At 38.9% G+C, this 16,280-nt stretch overlaps 1 protein-coding gene across 1 annotated transcript in view; it reads left to right on the plus strand.

The window, feature by feature from the left end:
• Positions 1-442: 442 nt before the first annotated feature.
• LOC126272071 (vacuolar protein sorting-associated protein 52 homolog) overlaps positions 443-16,280 on the plus strand; it is a 106,823-nt gene continuing 90,985 nt past the window's right edge. Inside the window, exon 1 of the mRNA XM_049974617.1 lies at positions 443-1,130. The gene's annotated coding sequence lies outside the window, so the exon portion shown is untranslated. The remainder of the gene's footprint in view (positions 1,131-16,280) is intronic.

Raw genomic sequence — 16,280 nt, forward strand, 5'->3', positions numbered from 1 at the left:
AACAAGACGAAACATGACACCTCAAAAATGTTACAAAGCCAGTTGTATTTATATGGGAGCGAAAATAGATTGCGGAATTGGTAAACCAGCAACCATCCAGAAGCATCTTTCCTGAATTGGTTTCGAAGTGTTTACATAACCAATGAAAAGTGGAATTGGGAAATTGGTTTACGAAATCGGTTTTGGGATCCCCAAGTAAACAGGATGCTTCTGTACCATGTAATTACATTTTTCGAACCCTCACTCTTTTTTATATTGTTTTACACTTCTGTTTTCTTTCTCTAATACACAACCTGCGAACTATTTGAGTCTAATCAATGACATATTATTACAAATGTACACTGCAGCATCCACGTCTATAAGTTACCACGTTGTATATGTGCACCTCGCACCTAGAAACAGTTGAAAAGCATCTTGCAAAGACCTGAACTACCGCAAAAACAGTTGAGGGAAGTCCTTTGAGTTGAGATCACCGGTCTTGAAGTGACTTGAAGGGTCGTAACGTGACGGTCCAGTGACGGCCCGCGTGAATTGGCCTTTAAGCTGATTGTCCGTCTAGTCTGAATACACAGGGATTTGACCTTGTCGTTTCCTACTGTTCCCTTGACGTCTATTGTGAACTGAAATTGGATGTCAACGGAAAGGAACGCGATGTCATAGTCAAATAATGCTGTGCTAATAAGAATTAAGCGTTCAAATCATAATCGTCGAACGTTTTTTTCCGGGAATCCTTGCATTTTTCCGTTTACGGCCTCTTTGAAAATCACCATTTGGAATTTATTAGGGAATGTTTTGACGTTTCGTTCTGTAGAATTATATAAGAATCGACCGGAATTCTACGTATCGATATACATATACAACGCAAGACAGTAGTAGGCGGATGTCGATTATTAGAAAAAGAAGAGTGAGCAAAGGCAATGTAAACAAAAATATGTCATTACCAGGGTTAGTGTAAAAGTTGAGTCCAACATTTATCGTCAGTTCTTGTGGGGTTACGAAGAAGTGGAGTGTAAGATCTTTCAACAATGAAGGACATATTTTCTGTTTTTATTTTCTGTTCCGTGTGCTCACGTAGATAGCTGTCAAATGAAATGAATGAAGTATATTGAGAAATAGGCCTATTTGACAATGTGAGTTCTGAAATAATTTCGTACAATTTTTTCTGTTGTAGAATATAAGTTGTTAAAGCATATAAAATTACATTGCAATATTAATACTGTTAGTTGACATAAATTGTTGAAGTCCATAAAAATTAAATTGCAATATTTGTAATCTTAGCGGACATTCCTACTTTTTAATGTCGCTGAACCCGCCACGTATTGATATTGTGCCGACGACTGGTTATTTACATGCATCGTATTGTTCCCGTGTGTGCTACTCCTCGAAGTTGCGGAATGTCATGCTTTTAACACCAGTTTCAAAAAAATAAAAGTTTATGGTTGTGAGCAGGAAAGATCAATTATCAGAACTAAAATGTTTGTGCCACAATATCAGGGGGAAGAAAATAAAGTCGTGGCGAAAGATAACCGTGGTTTTCATCCTCACCTTTGACACACTAATTACCCTGAATCTATTCATGCAGCATTATTTACTAATAGGTATGATACCACAGTGAATCACAGACATTCGCTAATAATTGTTATAAGTTGTGAGAGATTGCAGTTGCATATTGGGCAACAGCAGCCATCGGAAAATGTGGGCCAGCTGAACACAAGTCAGGCTCAGTCCAGCTTCCCATATTTTTCTCAGACAGCCAATAGTGTGGAAAGAAGATAGTGCTTTGTTTTACTGAAGGAAAAAATATTATGAAGTTTTCTGTAGTATTGCATCCCTCATTGTCTACTGTGTTGTTAGCTCCAGTCCCGAACAAAACTGTCACTAAGATGAAGAATGTTACACAGGCACCATGTGATACCTTTAAAAACATCATGTGCATCTGCCAGTGCATTTTGGATTCTGTCACCAAAGGAATATCAAGTAACAAGCAGCTGTCCAGAAGCTTCCATTGAATGGAACTTGTATGTCCCCATAAGAAGCAACATGCCATTCTCCAATGCAAGAAAAAAACAGCCTAAGAAAATCCTGTACTAATGAGATAATTCTAAAACATATGCCGCAGACGCGTGGGAGCTTCATGCGCAGATTGTAATCTTATTTTATTATTTCGAGGAGATGTGGTTTAAATATACTGACACAGTTGTGCTAAAGTACTTTCAGTCTGAATCTCTTTTTCCTCCTTGGAGAATTCAGCACACACAAAGTGCTGTGAGTACTGTGCCAATGCTTGTGCCCAAAGTCAGATTACAATGCTCTTGAAATAGTAGGCCAACAGTGCATTCCAGTACTCCAATGGGCCCCTTTTGTCTTTGGCCTACTCTTCTGCCCTTATGTTGCCATTAATTTCAGTAGGACTTCGGTAGTGTTTTGCATCCATTGATTGCTTCCTAATACAGACGTGAAATTAATGCCAACCAAACAAGGTGTGGAGGTCTGATGGTACCAACTGCCTGCCGTGTAGTCCTCAGCCCTTATGTGTTGTGGATACAGGGGGCACGGTACATGGTCAGCACACCACTCTCTCCGCCGCAGTCAGTTTTTTTTACCGTTGCCACCACTTCTCTATCAAGTATGAAGGGGAGATAATGGCAGCAGTTCATGAATTAAGTCAGGTCCCACCACCACCACCACCGCCACCACTACTCTCCCTCAAAACATCATTTGGGAGTGGTTCAGAAGAGTCTATAGCAGCAGCAATCAATGCAGATTGCTGTTGTACTCAAAGGAGGACTAATTTTAACATTTCTTGGTGAAACAGCGTTGCAAATACCAGATAATTTTTTGTCATGCAACCACTGACAGTGCACAAGATCGCGTTTTATGGTGTCATAAACGCAACATTGGGGATGAATGAGTGGAATACAGCTCCATCGGTCCAGAATTGTACAACTGTCCTTTTTCTAAGAGAGGATTAGAACTTTGTACTAGAGCCTAATTAAACAATTCCAGGCTAGACATTGCTCAGTATAGTATGTTGCAATTATCTACAAATAAACTCCAGTTAGATTCTTACTGAAACTTAAAAAAAAAAAGGCATTAGGGGAATTGTCCTGACCCTTCACGAGAGGCTATTATAAACCGTTTCTAGGTATGTAGAAGATTCCTTCATTTCTGGAATGAAATAGTGGATTGTTGAGTGTATAATTTCAGAGGCTGTAAATATCACAGATGTCAATTCAACCAATTCGAGAAAATGTTCCCGCTGATAGTCTCAGATTTGTAAGACAGTCAGCGAATCACAGACATTTCTATATCAAGATCAGTAAACTGGGCTAGGAGTAACAGATGCTTTGAGCGGTTATTTAGAGAACCAACTCATGAAGATAACATCTTAGACACACCCCCCAAGCAAAAGACAGACCTAGAGTTATCAAACAAAGCACCTAACACAGAGAAAGAGTGATAGGATACAATTTGCAAGAGCAGTCAGCACCAAACATTCAATGATCCATGACAAAGGTGAGGAGCATAAATGGAAAAAAATTCAAAAGCATTGATCAATATGCCTTAGATAAGTATGTTCTGAGCAAAGTCCTAAGGGAGGGGAACGACCCACTGTGGTTTAACAGCTGTGTTAGAAAATTGCTCCATAAACAAAAAGAGCTTCACGTCAGATTCGAGAGAAGTCCAAACTCAGCTGATAAACTAAAGCTGAACAACGCGAAAATGAGCATAAAGAGAAGTGTTCAGTGGCCTCAAAAGCATAATTTTGTCAACCGATCTGAGTGAAAATGCTAAGAGGGTTGAGTTGTTTGGGGGAGGAGACCAGACATTGAGGTCATCGGCCTCATTGGATTAGGGAAGGACGGGGAAGTAAGTCGGCCATGCCCTTTCAAAGGAACCATCCCGGCATTTTCCTGGAGCGATTTAGGGAAATCATGGAAAACCTAAATCAGGATGGCCACACGCGGGATTGAACCGTCGTCCTCTTGAATGCGAGCCCAGTGTGCTAGCCACTGTGCCACCTCGCTCGGCAAAAATGCTAAGAGGTTTTGGACTTAAGTACAATCAGTAGGTGGTTTGAAATCATCTATTCATCAACTCACAGACAATAAGGGCACTGAAACAGAAGATAACACAGAGAAGGGCGAAATACTGAATCCAGTCTTCCGAAACTGTTTCACAGCAGATGATCATAACAGAGTCCCTCCTTTCAATCATCGTACTAATGTGAAAATGGCAGATATTAAGATAAACAATCGTGGAATACAAAAGCATGTACAATTTTTTAGTAGTGGAAAGGCATAAAGGCTAGATGAGATACCCATAAGAATATAAAAGGATTATGCAAAAGAAATTGCTCCTCTTCTAGCAGCATTTTATCGTAGACAGCTCGAGCAGTGAGGGGCACCTTGTGACTGGGAAGAAATGCAGGTCATTCTCGTTTTCAAGAATGGCTGCAGGATAGATGCACACAAATATCAACCTATATTGTTGCTGTCAATCTGTTGTACAATTATGGAACACGTTTTACGCTCAAGAGTTATGACAGAGATCTTGTGAAACTCAGCTTCCTCTGTTACTTCATGAAAACCACAGTGCTGTAGGCAATGGCACTCAGGTTGATGCCATGTTCCTCGACTTCATGAGGCATCTGACATTGTCCCACACTGTTGTTTAGTGGGGAATGTTGAGTTCGGATCAAATGTGGACTGGAGTCAAGACTTCCTTGCTGGCAGAACTCAACATGGAATGAAATTAGAGATGTAAATGTAATTTCTGGAGTACCACAAGGAAGTGTGATAGGACCATTACTATTTACTTTCTAGAAGAAAGTGTTGGATGCTCTTTAAGACTGTTCAGTGAAGATGCAGTTTTCCATAATAAAGTAGCTATGTCAGAAGACGGTATTGATTTGCAGGCTGACCTGCAGAGGATTGAAGATGGTGCAGGCTCTGGCAGTTGACCCTGAACATAAGTAAATGTAACATAATGTGAATACATGGGAAAAGAAAGTGACTGCTGTAGAACTAAATCATTAGTGGGAAACTGGTGGAAACAGTACCTACAATAAAATATCCAGGAGTAACCATCCAGAGCAATATTAAATGAAAGGACTACATAAAAATACATTAGGAAAAACAGTCACCAGATTGAGATTCACAGGAAGAATATTACAGAAATGTAACTCATCTATGAAGGAAAAGGCTTGCAAGGTGCTTGTTTGGCCAATTCTTGAGTACTGTTCATCAATGTGGGGTCCTCACAAGATAGAACTAATGAGAGAGAGAGAGAGAGAGAGAGAGAGAGAGAGAGATCCCGTGAAGAGTGGTGCATTTCATCATGTGATAGTTTAGTTGGTGCAAGAGAAGTACTGAGATGCCCAACAAACTCCACTGGTAGATGTTGCAGCAGAGGCGTTGCATATCACAGAGTGATTTTCTACTGGAATGTTGAGAGAGCACTTTCCGGGAAGAGTCAGAGAACGTATTACTTAGTCTCACGGGCCATTATGTGGCTTGGGGAGTTTGATGTAGAAGTACATTTAGCTTAAAGATATGATCAGGAAAAAATGACCAAATGACAATATCCTCCAGGTCTTGTTTAAATGCACTGTTACGCCAAAATGCTCTTCTGAAATAGAAACAAACATCTATTTGAAAGATATAAAAAGCAGAAAAAGGCTTCTAATATTGCAATTCATCAATTAAATAATTTCCTAATTCTTGTTAAGAACCAGATTTTAAAACATTTAAACTTCCAATACATTGTCAGGGTGTTCTTTGCCCATATCAGAAACAACCATGTGGTTAGTCTCTAAGCAATGGACATTTGTTCAACTTGATGAACAGTGATGACTGGTGTTGATTGCACTTTGCAAAGTATTGAACCACAAAAAAGAAAAGTTTCTGGCAGAAAGCCTCTGCACAAAATCTGGGAAAGGTGCTTGCCCTGTAAGCTGCATGTTCCAATCTTTGCTCTCACGGTGACAGTGTCCAGCATCTTCATGCAGCTCTATCAAACAGACCTGCAAATCACTCAGCCATACCATAAGTGGGACTAAACAAATGTTTTATTAAAACAGAATGTAACTTGCAGAAGCTATCTGCACCCAATGTTTCACCACTGAGGCACTTATGGATTTTTAAGGTTCTTAGTGCTCCTCCCTCAGATCTTTGAAACACGTGTTCCTCATGCAAAATGAGTCCTCAGAACTTTATCAAATTTTAAAATCTACAGCAGAAAGTCTTACAAACAACTCTGGGGAAAAAACTAAATAACTAAGCAATCAGGTCTTGATGAGCATACACCGTCAATTGACCTCTGTGTTATCCTCTGCCTAAGACAAAACTGGGCATTGCTATGAAGGTTCTTGTGGTTAACACATTGCCCTTATAGTCATTAATTTAAGCTTTCCCAAACTGGAGGTGCCATTTATCTTCCAAGCATCTTCTCAACAAACCTCATCAGGTTGAGTGACTATACACCATTCCAATCTTCGCCCAATTTGTGTTAGCATTGGTAATCAAACTTGCTTCCTCTTCACAGCTTTCAGGCAGTACCTATGATGTCACTAGATACATATGGCAACAAACACGAATATACATAGAAAAGAAGACAAAAACGTCTCCCTCCAAAAATACAATCAAACTAATGTGAGAACCGCGCGGAATTTAGGGTGGGAACAAGCTAAATATAACAATAAAAAATAAATAAAAACACACCACAATCTCGAAACAAACAAAATGATAAAAAATATAGCATTCTACTAAAAAAGAAAAAAAAGAAAAATTATCCACAGGAATCAGACACTTCCCTTGTCCTATACAGCTCAATTACAACTGTTTATATCACAAAAACACCACCTACAACTATGATAATTGGGATTGGACACTTCAATGGAAGCATCCGATTCCACCCGTGACATAAATGTAATGTGTTGTATTCCGTTCATTTGAGCTTTGGTATTGGATGTGTGAAATCGTTGGCAGTGTTTGTAGTTCGGGACATAAGAATTGTAAGTTTTTTCAGTGAGCTTTGCTGGTTGTGGTATGGTAACACATTTGATTTATTGTTTTTTGGGTCTATTTGTTTTTGAGGTGTTGTGGTTTTGATTTTATTTTTCGTAGTTGTAGGTGTTGGTGTTGTCAGCTGTGGTTGACCTATATAGGTGAAAGGAAATGTATGATTCAGCTAAGAAGGCAGGGTATGATAAGTTGCAAACCTGACAATAATGATTAACACTTATGTATAATATTTCCTTTATGAAGGAAAACTAAAACTTGTACTTTTTACCCACCTCTCTTATCTCTAAAATGGCAGCTACTGCTGTTGATTGGTGCAGGTAAAACTCAAGTACACACAAAATGTAGGAAAAATATTCACAAATATTGATTTATGGGGTCTTCATTGTAGAAATCACAGTATTTATTAAAATAAAAGCAGGGTTACATTTACAATATTTCCATGAGGAACACCACTCTCTTTAATATATTTATCTGAAAGAAAATTCTTTATCTGCAATCACTTAGGCTGGAAATATTTTTAAAATTCTAGTTCAGTTTTACACATACAACTTACATGTAAAGCTGACTTAGGACGTTTACTCTCTAAGTTATATAATAAGCTTTTTCAATTGAAGAAAATGTCTGGGTCATTCCATGTCAGTTCAACCGGGGCTCCAGCTCATAGTCTCAGATTTGACTGAAATTCAGTACACTAAGTCTATCATGTGTGGAACACTCATATACAAAATATTAGTTTCCCCTGCCAATAAGTTCCAGAATTATGACTTGTGAAAGAAGGTGGCGTGACCCAGAAATTGCAACCCGCATCTGGCAATCTATCTTCAAACCCAACTTCAGGTCTTATAACTTCGGAACTATTCCGCACAGTCCAGTGAAATTTTTACAACCCAGTAACATCCATTTAGAGAACACACTCCATGAATCAAAACACCAACAACATTAAAAAATGTAATACATTAAAAGGTACATATTGTAGGTGCCCTCTATGCCAAATATAATTCACTCAAAAGGGTATAAATTTTTTTGTGGTAAGCTTAATGTGGCCTAAACACACACAGAACTCACCTTGCTCATATCAGTCACACAAACAGTTACATGCACACAAAACTACAAAAATTTGAAAAATTACCTGAAAAACATGGATTTTCGAAGTGTGGTACCACAAAAGGGACAAGTAGTATCCAAGCCAAATTCACACACTGCATAAGTAGACCATAATATAATATGTGCAAAATTTCAACTTGTTATTGCAAGGCATTTGTGTACAATAAAAGTTGACAGAGATGTATTTGGTTATGTTTCTTTTAACACGATTTACCAAGGAAAAGTGATGATGCAGACAGCTCGTTTCAGATAAAGCTGCAGCAATTGTTGGGAACCATTAGGCAACAGAAAGTTAAACAATGGTAGTTTCCAGGGACAGGATGAGTCATTGTTGGGCAGTTACAACAAAGGAAACAAGCAACAATTGCAGGTTACTCATGTTTTTAAGATTTTAGTTCAGACTGGTCAGTACTGTTGTGTAAAGACAGTATGGAGCCAGAAGAGTGTACTAGTGGTGCTTTTGTGCAAAGAAGTTACAATATTGGTAGAACACAAGCATCTGAATTCCATAAAACAATATATGGAACAATGTGGCATTCGCTTTGTACCGTATGATCTGGATGAATTGGAAGCAGCTTTGTTGCTACGTAGATCCGGGATACACCCTGTGGACACAAGAAGCACAGTTCCAGAAAACTTTAGCATTTGTTGTATCATATGAAAGTGTTTCTGCATAAGTATTCTTTCCTACAAAGAAGTTCTTTTCATCCATTTCGGATTCATAAGAAGACAGTGAAGTGTAGCCTCAGAGAAATTGATATAAAATCAATATTGAAAGTGAATCGGTGCATGGTAATTAGCATGAAACCAGGACAAAAGTTATGTTCCAGGTATGTTACACTGCTAAAAAATGAAGAATACACTGATAATTTACATGACAGTGATGAAGAGTATCAGCCACCTTCAACCACAGCGGATGAGCAATTAAATACTTCAGTGAATGCTCTTAGTTTGTCTCCCGTGAATACACACAAAGATGGGAAAAAGAGACAGGCGCAGTTGTGGTAGAAGAAAACTACAAGAAGCTCAAATGGAATTAAAACACAAAATAGCTGACCCACTAATGGCGGAAGAGGAAGAACTATCTGCTCCAAAGGAAAAGAAATCATGCCAGAAATGCTCTGATTTGGACAAAATTGTGCATGATTTGAAAGAGCAATGTGCCATATCCACTTGCCAGAAAAAGTAGCTATTCTTACCCTTGCATCTTCCAGCTGGTCTGTTGACTACACCGCAGAGGAATTCAATGTTTCTACATATATGGTAAATCAAGTTAGGAAAATAAAAGCACCCAAGGAGTGCTTCCACAACTTCAGAAGTCTCAGGGTAAGCAATTGAGTTAAGAAATAAAGGTGCTAGTGTCGGAGTTTTATGAAAGTAATGACTACAGCCGAATAATGCCTGGAAAAAAAAAAGACTATATAACAGTGAAAATGGGAAATGTACGTGTACAGATGAAAAAAAGACTGTTGCTATGCAACATATCAGAACTACATGTAGAATTCAAGGCAAGTATCCCAATACCAGAGTAGGTTTATAATCTTTTTTTCAATCTTCAGACAAAATGCGTTGTGCCTGTAAGTGCAAGGGGCACACACAATGTTTGTGTATGAGAGACCCATCAAAATGCTAAGCTGATGTTTGTTGCTATAAATGATTCTGGTCTGGATTACAAAGGCTGCTAGTGTGTGACATCAGTTCCTACCCGTGCATGATGCACAGGTGTGAAAAGTGCCCTGGTAAGACAAATCTTGCAGAACACATGAATAACAAACTGTGTGGTGAACTCCTTATGGATGACAATAAACTTGTTTCTTATAAACAATGGACACACATGGATTGCACAAATCTTGACACAAAGCAAAGCACAGCGGAAGATTTTGTTGAAATGTGTTGTCAAAAAAGGGACAAACTGACCACACAAAGCTTCACAGCAACAGCACAATCGACTTATCTCCAGTTTTGTAAGGATAATTTGAAACAAGATGAAACTGTAGTAATACTACACTTTTATGAAATTTATGTCTTTATAGTTCAAGATGCCATCCAAGGATATCATTAGGACAACAGCCAAGCAACTCTCCAGCCATTTGTGATTTGCTATAGAGGTGAATTAGGTGATGTGTCTGTCGTGAACCTTTGCGTTTTTAGTGACTGTTTAATTCATGATGCCATTGCATTTCATGCCCACATTTGCACTGTCGTGGCATATGTGAAAAACAAGCTGCTTCACATACATGTTGCTGAATACTTCGGTGATGGGGCAGCTAGTCAGCACAAAAACTGTAAAAATCTCAAAACTTTATGCATGCATTACCATGATTTTCAGATTCACGCAGAATGGAATTTTTTTGCAGCAAGTCATGGTAAAAATATATGTGATGGTATTGGTGCTACCACTAAGTGCATGACATCACGAGCTAGTCTGCAGCACCCTACAGAAGGTCACATTCTAACACCTCTTCGATTATTTACCTGGATACAGAAAAATATCTCTGGCATACAATCATTCTGTGTTCCAAAAGATGAGGTGAAATCAGTCGAAGAGTTGCTAAAAAGCAGACTAGAACACATTAAAACTGTTGCAGGCACAAGGAGCCATCATCACTTCTCTCCAGCGGACTCAGACAATGTGCAATTGAGCAGAATGTCCGGTTATAACTACAGGTTCATGTGCAACATGTGTGTTCATAGTGTGTGTGACTCGGGATTCAGAAGCAGCAACATACAACCAGGTTGCTATGTTATTGCTGTTTATGATGAAAAATGGTACTTAGGATGTGTTGCAGAGTGCTGTGAAGCAGAAGGTGATGTATTTGTGAACTTCATGGCACCAGCAGGACCAGCAAGATCATTTCATTGGCTATGTTTGGCAGACATGTGTTGGATTCCTTTTGAACATATTCTTATGACAGTTCCAGTTCCTACCACAGTGTCAGGAAGACAGTACAATTTGCCACTCAATATACAGAGTACAGTAGCTAAAGTGTGGGAGAACTTTAGTTGGAAGCACAGTCGACTGGTTTTTAGCAGTTAAGGTGCAGTAAACATTAATGATAGGTTGTGTTAATCTGTCTATATGTTATTGCTTAGTGATTAAACAGCTGTGGGAGAGGATAAGAAGAGGCAGAACAGTTTACGATATGTTTTTACAAACTTGTGTTGTGGAACAATGGCCACGTCACTGAATACATATGTCAACTTCCATTGTACACAAATGTCTTGCAATAACATGCTGAAATTTTGAGATACATATATCATTATGGTCTACTTATGCAGTGTGTGAATTTGGATTGGATTTAGTTTTTTTCCCAGAGTTGTTTATAGGATTTTCTGCTCTAGATTTTAAAATTTGATAAAGTTCTGAGGACTCATTTTGCATGAGGAACACGTGTTTCAAAGATCTGAGGGAGGAGCACTAAGAACCTTAAAAATCCACAAGTGCCTCAGTGGTGAAACATTGGGTGCAGACAGCTTCTACAAGTTACATTCTTTTTTAATAAAACGTTTAGTCCCACTTAGGGTATGGCTGAGTGATTTGCAGGTCTGCTTGATAGAGCTGCATGAAGATGCTGGACACTGTCACCGTGAGAGCAAAGATTGGAACATGCAGCTTACAGGGCAAGCACCTTTCCCAGATTTTGTGCAGAGGCTTTCTACCAGAAACTTTTCTTTTTTGTGGTTCAATACTTTGCAAAGTGCAATCAACACCAGTCATCACTGTTCATCAAGTTGAACAAATGTCCATTGCTTAGAAAACAACCACATGGTTGTTTCTGATGTGGGCAAAGGAACATCCTGACAGTGCAATGGAAATTTAAATGTTTTAAAATTTGGTTCTTAACAAGAATTAGGAAATTATTTAATTGATGAATTGCAATATTAGAAGCCTTTTTCTGCTTTTTATATCTTTCAAATAGATGTTTGTTTCTATTTCAGAAGAGCATTTTGGCGTAACAGTGCATTTAAACAAGACCTGGAGGATATTGTGATTTGGTCATTTTTTCCTAATCATATCTTTAAGCTAAATGTACTTCTACATCAAACTCCCCAAGCCACATAATGGCCCGTGAGACTAAGTAATACGTTCTCTGACTCTTCCCGGAAAGTGCTCTCTCAACATTCCAGTAGAAAATCACTCTGTGATATGCAACGCCTCTGCTGCAACATCTACCAGTGGAGTTTGTTGGGGATCTCAGTACTGCTCTTGCACCAACTAAACTATCACATGATGAAATGCACCACTCTTCACTGGATCTTCTCTCTCTATCTCTCTCTATCTCTCTCTATCTCTCTCTATCTCTCTCTATCTCTCTCTATCTCTCTCTATCTCTCTCTCTCTCTATCTATCTCTCTCTCTCTCTATCTATCTCTCTCTCTATCTATCTCTCTCTCTCTCTCTCTCTCTCTCTCTCTCTCTCTATCTCTCTCTTTCTATCTCTCTCTTTCTATCTCTCTCTCTCTCTCTCTATCTCTATCTCTCTATCTCTCTATCTCTATCTCTCTCTCTCTCTCTCTCTCTCTCTCTCTCTCTCTCTCTCATTAGTTCTATCTTGTGAGGACCCCACATTGATGAACAGTACTCAAGAATTGGTCAAACAAGCACCTTATAAGCCACTTCCTTCATGGATGAGTTACATTTCTGTAAGATTCTTCCTGTGAATCTCAATCTGGTGACTATTTTTCCTAATGTATTTTTATGTAGTCCTTCCACTTAATATTGCTCTGGATGGTTACTCCTGGATATTTTATTGTAGGTACTGTTTCCACCAGTTTCCCACTAATGATTTAGTTCTACAGCAGTCACTTTCTTTTCCCATGTATTCACATTATGTTACATTTACTTATGTTCAGGGTCAACTGCCAGAGCCTGCACCATCTTCAATCCTCTGCAGGTCAGCCTGCAAGTAAATCCTGTCTTCTGACATAGCTACTTTATTATGGAAAACTGCATCTTCACTGAACAGTCTTAAAGAGCATCCAACACTTTCTTCTAGAAAGTAAATAGTAATGGTCCTATCACACTTCCTTGTGGTACTCCAGAAATTACATTTACATCTCTAATTTCATTCCATGTTGAGTTCTGCCAGCAAGGAAGTCTTGACTCCAGTCCACATTTGATCCGAACTCAACATTCCCCACTAAACAACAGTGTGAGACAATGTCAGATGCCTCATGAAGTCGAGGAACATGGCATCAACCTGAGTGCCATTGCCTACAGCACTGTGGTTTTCATGAAGTAACAGAGGAAGCTGAGTTTCACAAGATCTCTGTCATAACTCTTGAGCGTAAAACGTGTTCCATAATTGTACAACAGATTGACAGCAACAATATAGGTCGATATTTGTGTGCATCTATCCTGCAGCCATTCTTGAAAACGAGAATGACCTGCATTTCTTTCCAGTCACAAGGTGCCCCTCACTGCTCGAGCTGTCTACGATAAAATGCTGCTAGAAGAGGAGCAATTTCTTTTGCATAATCCTTTTATATTCTTATGGGTATCTCATCTAGCCTTTATGCCTTTCCACTACTAAAAAATTGTACATGCTTTTGTATTCCATGATTGTTTATCTCAATATCTGCCATTTTCACATTAGTACGATGATTGAAAGGAGGGACTCTGTTATGATCATCTGCTGTGAAACAGTTTCGGAAGACTGGATTTAGTATTTCGCCCTTCTCTGTGTTATCTTCTGTTTCAGTGCCCTTATTGTCTGTGAGTTGATGAATAGATGATTTCAAACCACCTACTGATTGTACTTAAGTCCAAAACCTCTTAGCATTTTTGCCGAGCGAGGTGGCACAGTGGCTAGCACACTGGGCTCGCATTCGAGAGGATGACGGTTCAATCCCACGTGTGGCCATCCTGATTTAGGTTTTCCGTGATTTCCCTAAATCGCTCCAGGAAAATGCCGGGTGGTTCCTTTGAAGGGGCATGGCCGACTTACTTCCCCGTCCTTCCCTAATCCAATGAGGCCGATGACCTCAACGTCTGGTCTCCTCCCCCAAACAACTCAACCCTCTTAGCATTTTCACTCAGATCAGTTGACAAAATTATGCTTTTGAGGCCACTGAACACTTCTCTTTATGCTCATTTTCGCTTTGTTCAGCTTTAGTTTATCAGCTGAGTTTGGACTTCTCTCGAATCTGAGGTGAAGCTCTTTTTGTTTATGGAGCAATTTTCTAACACAACTGTTAAACCATAGTGGGTCGTTCCCCTCCCTTAGGACTTTGCTCAGAACATACTTATCTGAGGCATATTGATCAATGCTTTTGAATTTTTTTCCATTTGTGCTCCTCATATTTGTCATGGATTACTGAATGTTTGGTGCCAACTACTCAGATATTCTGCAAATTGTATCCTAACACTCTTTGTTAATTAAAACTATCCTCCTGTGTGTCTTAACATTCCATGTAAAACCCTTAATCATAGTTATATTAAAAACAAAGATTCCAAGACTTACCAAGCGGGAAAGCGCCGGCAGACAGGCACATGAACAAAACACACAAACACACACACAGAATTACGAGCTTTCGCAACTGGCAGTTGCTTCGTCAGGAAAGAGGGAAGGAGAGGGAAAAATGAAAGGATGTGGGTTTTAAGGGAGAGGGTAAGGAGTGGATATGTGTGTGAGTGTGTGTGTGTGCGAGTGTACACCTGTCCTTTTTTTCCCCTAAGGGAAGTCTTTCCGCTCCCGGGATTGGAATGACTCCTTACCCTCTCCCTTAAAACCCACATCCTTTCATTTTTCCCTCTCCTTCCCTCTTTCCTGACGAAGCAACTGCCAGTTGCGAAAGCTCGTAATTCTGTGTGTGTGTTTGTGTGTTTTGTTCATGTGCCTGTCTGCCGGTGCTTTCCCGCTTGGTAAGTCTTGGAATCTTTGTTTTTAATATATTTTTCCCATGTGGAAGTTTCTTTCTGTTTTATTTACATCGTCCTTAATCATAGTTACTATCATAGTACCTTCCTCTGTGTTAGCTGCTTTGATAAGTCCAGGTCTGTCTGTTGCTTGGGGGGGGGGGGGGGGGAGGGGGAGGTTCTAAGACGTTATCTTCATGAGTTGGTTCTATAAATATCTGCTCAAAGCATCTGTTACTTTGAGCCCAGTTGATACAGAAATGTCTGTGATTTGCTGGCTGTCTTACAAACTGTCATATGTATGTATCAAGAAGAGAAAATTGTCCAGGACATTCTTATTTGTATGCAATGTCTAATGTAGTAGGTATGTATCTGGTGATTACCAACCTGTATGCCCCTACTTACAGTCATTTTTTGGGACTGGTGTTGTGTCAGTGGACAAGAGTTGTAAAATTGACAAGATTATATTAGATTCAGTTTCTATTCCATAGATCCAAAAATGAGATGATTCTTGTGGCTGTAGAACAAGTCAGAAAGTACAATATAAAAACATGAAACATTTGGATATAATACTCACTGATCTGATCATTTTTCATATTGTAAAAATAGGTGAATACAATACAGTAAACTGGAATTGCTAATATGTAAAGAATTAAAACACTGTCAGAATAATAAATTTATCATATCCAGACACGTAATCTTGACTTTTGTGATCAAATGCTGTCAAAACTGAAATCTAATAGATATTTTTACTTAAGCTGGTCTAACAGTCCCTGTTAAGATATTCATCTACAGGGTAGAAAGAGTTGCATATGAAAAAGTCTTTCAAACTCTGTTTAAAATGTGCTTTATCTGAAACCAATTTTTTAATGGGTGCTAACAATTTATTGAAAATGTGTGTTCCTGAATGTTGGACTGATTTTTGGACCAAGGTAAGTGATTTTCGGGCTTTATGTAGATTGTTTTTATTCCTAATGTTGATACTGCATATTGAGCTATTGGCTGGAAATAGAGACATATTACTTGCATCAAATTTCACTAAGGAATAGATATACTGAGAACCTGTTGTTAGAATACCAAGTTCCTGGAACAGGTTTCTACACGATGATCTTGAATTTACACCACAAATGGGTCTTATTACATGATTTTGCAAGCTAAAAACTTTTGCTCGGTTTGACGAGTTACCCCAGAATATGATCCCAAGTGACACAATAGAATGAAAATAAGCTAAGTATGCAAGTTTTTTATGTTTATATTTCCTACATCTGACATAATCCTCACTGCAAATATGG

This window comes from Schistocerca gregaria, chromosome 5, assembly GCF_023897955.1.
Source record: "Schistocerca gregaria isolate iqSchGreg1 chromosome 5, iqSchGreg1.2, whole genome shotgun sequence".
Lineage (NCBI taxonomy): Eukaryota > Metazoa > Arthropoda > Insecta > Orthoptera > Acrididae > Schistocerca > Schistocerca gregaria.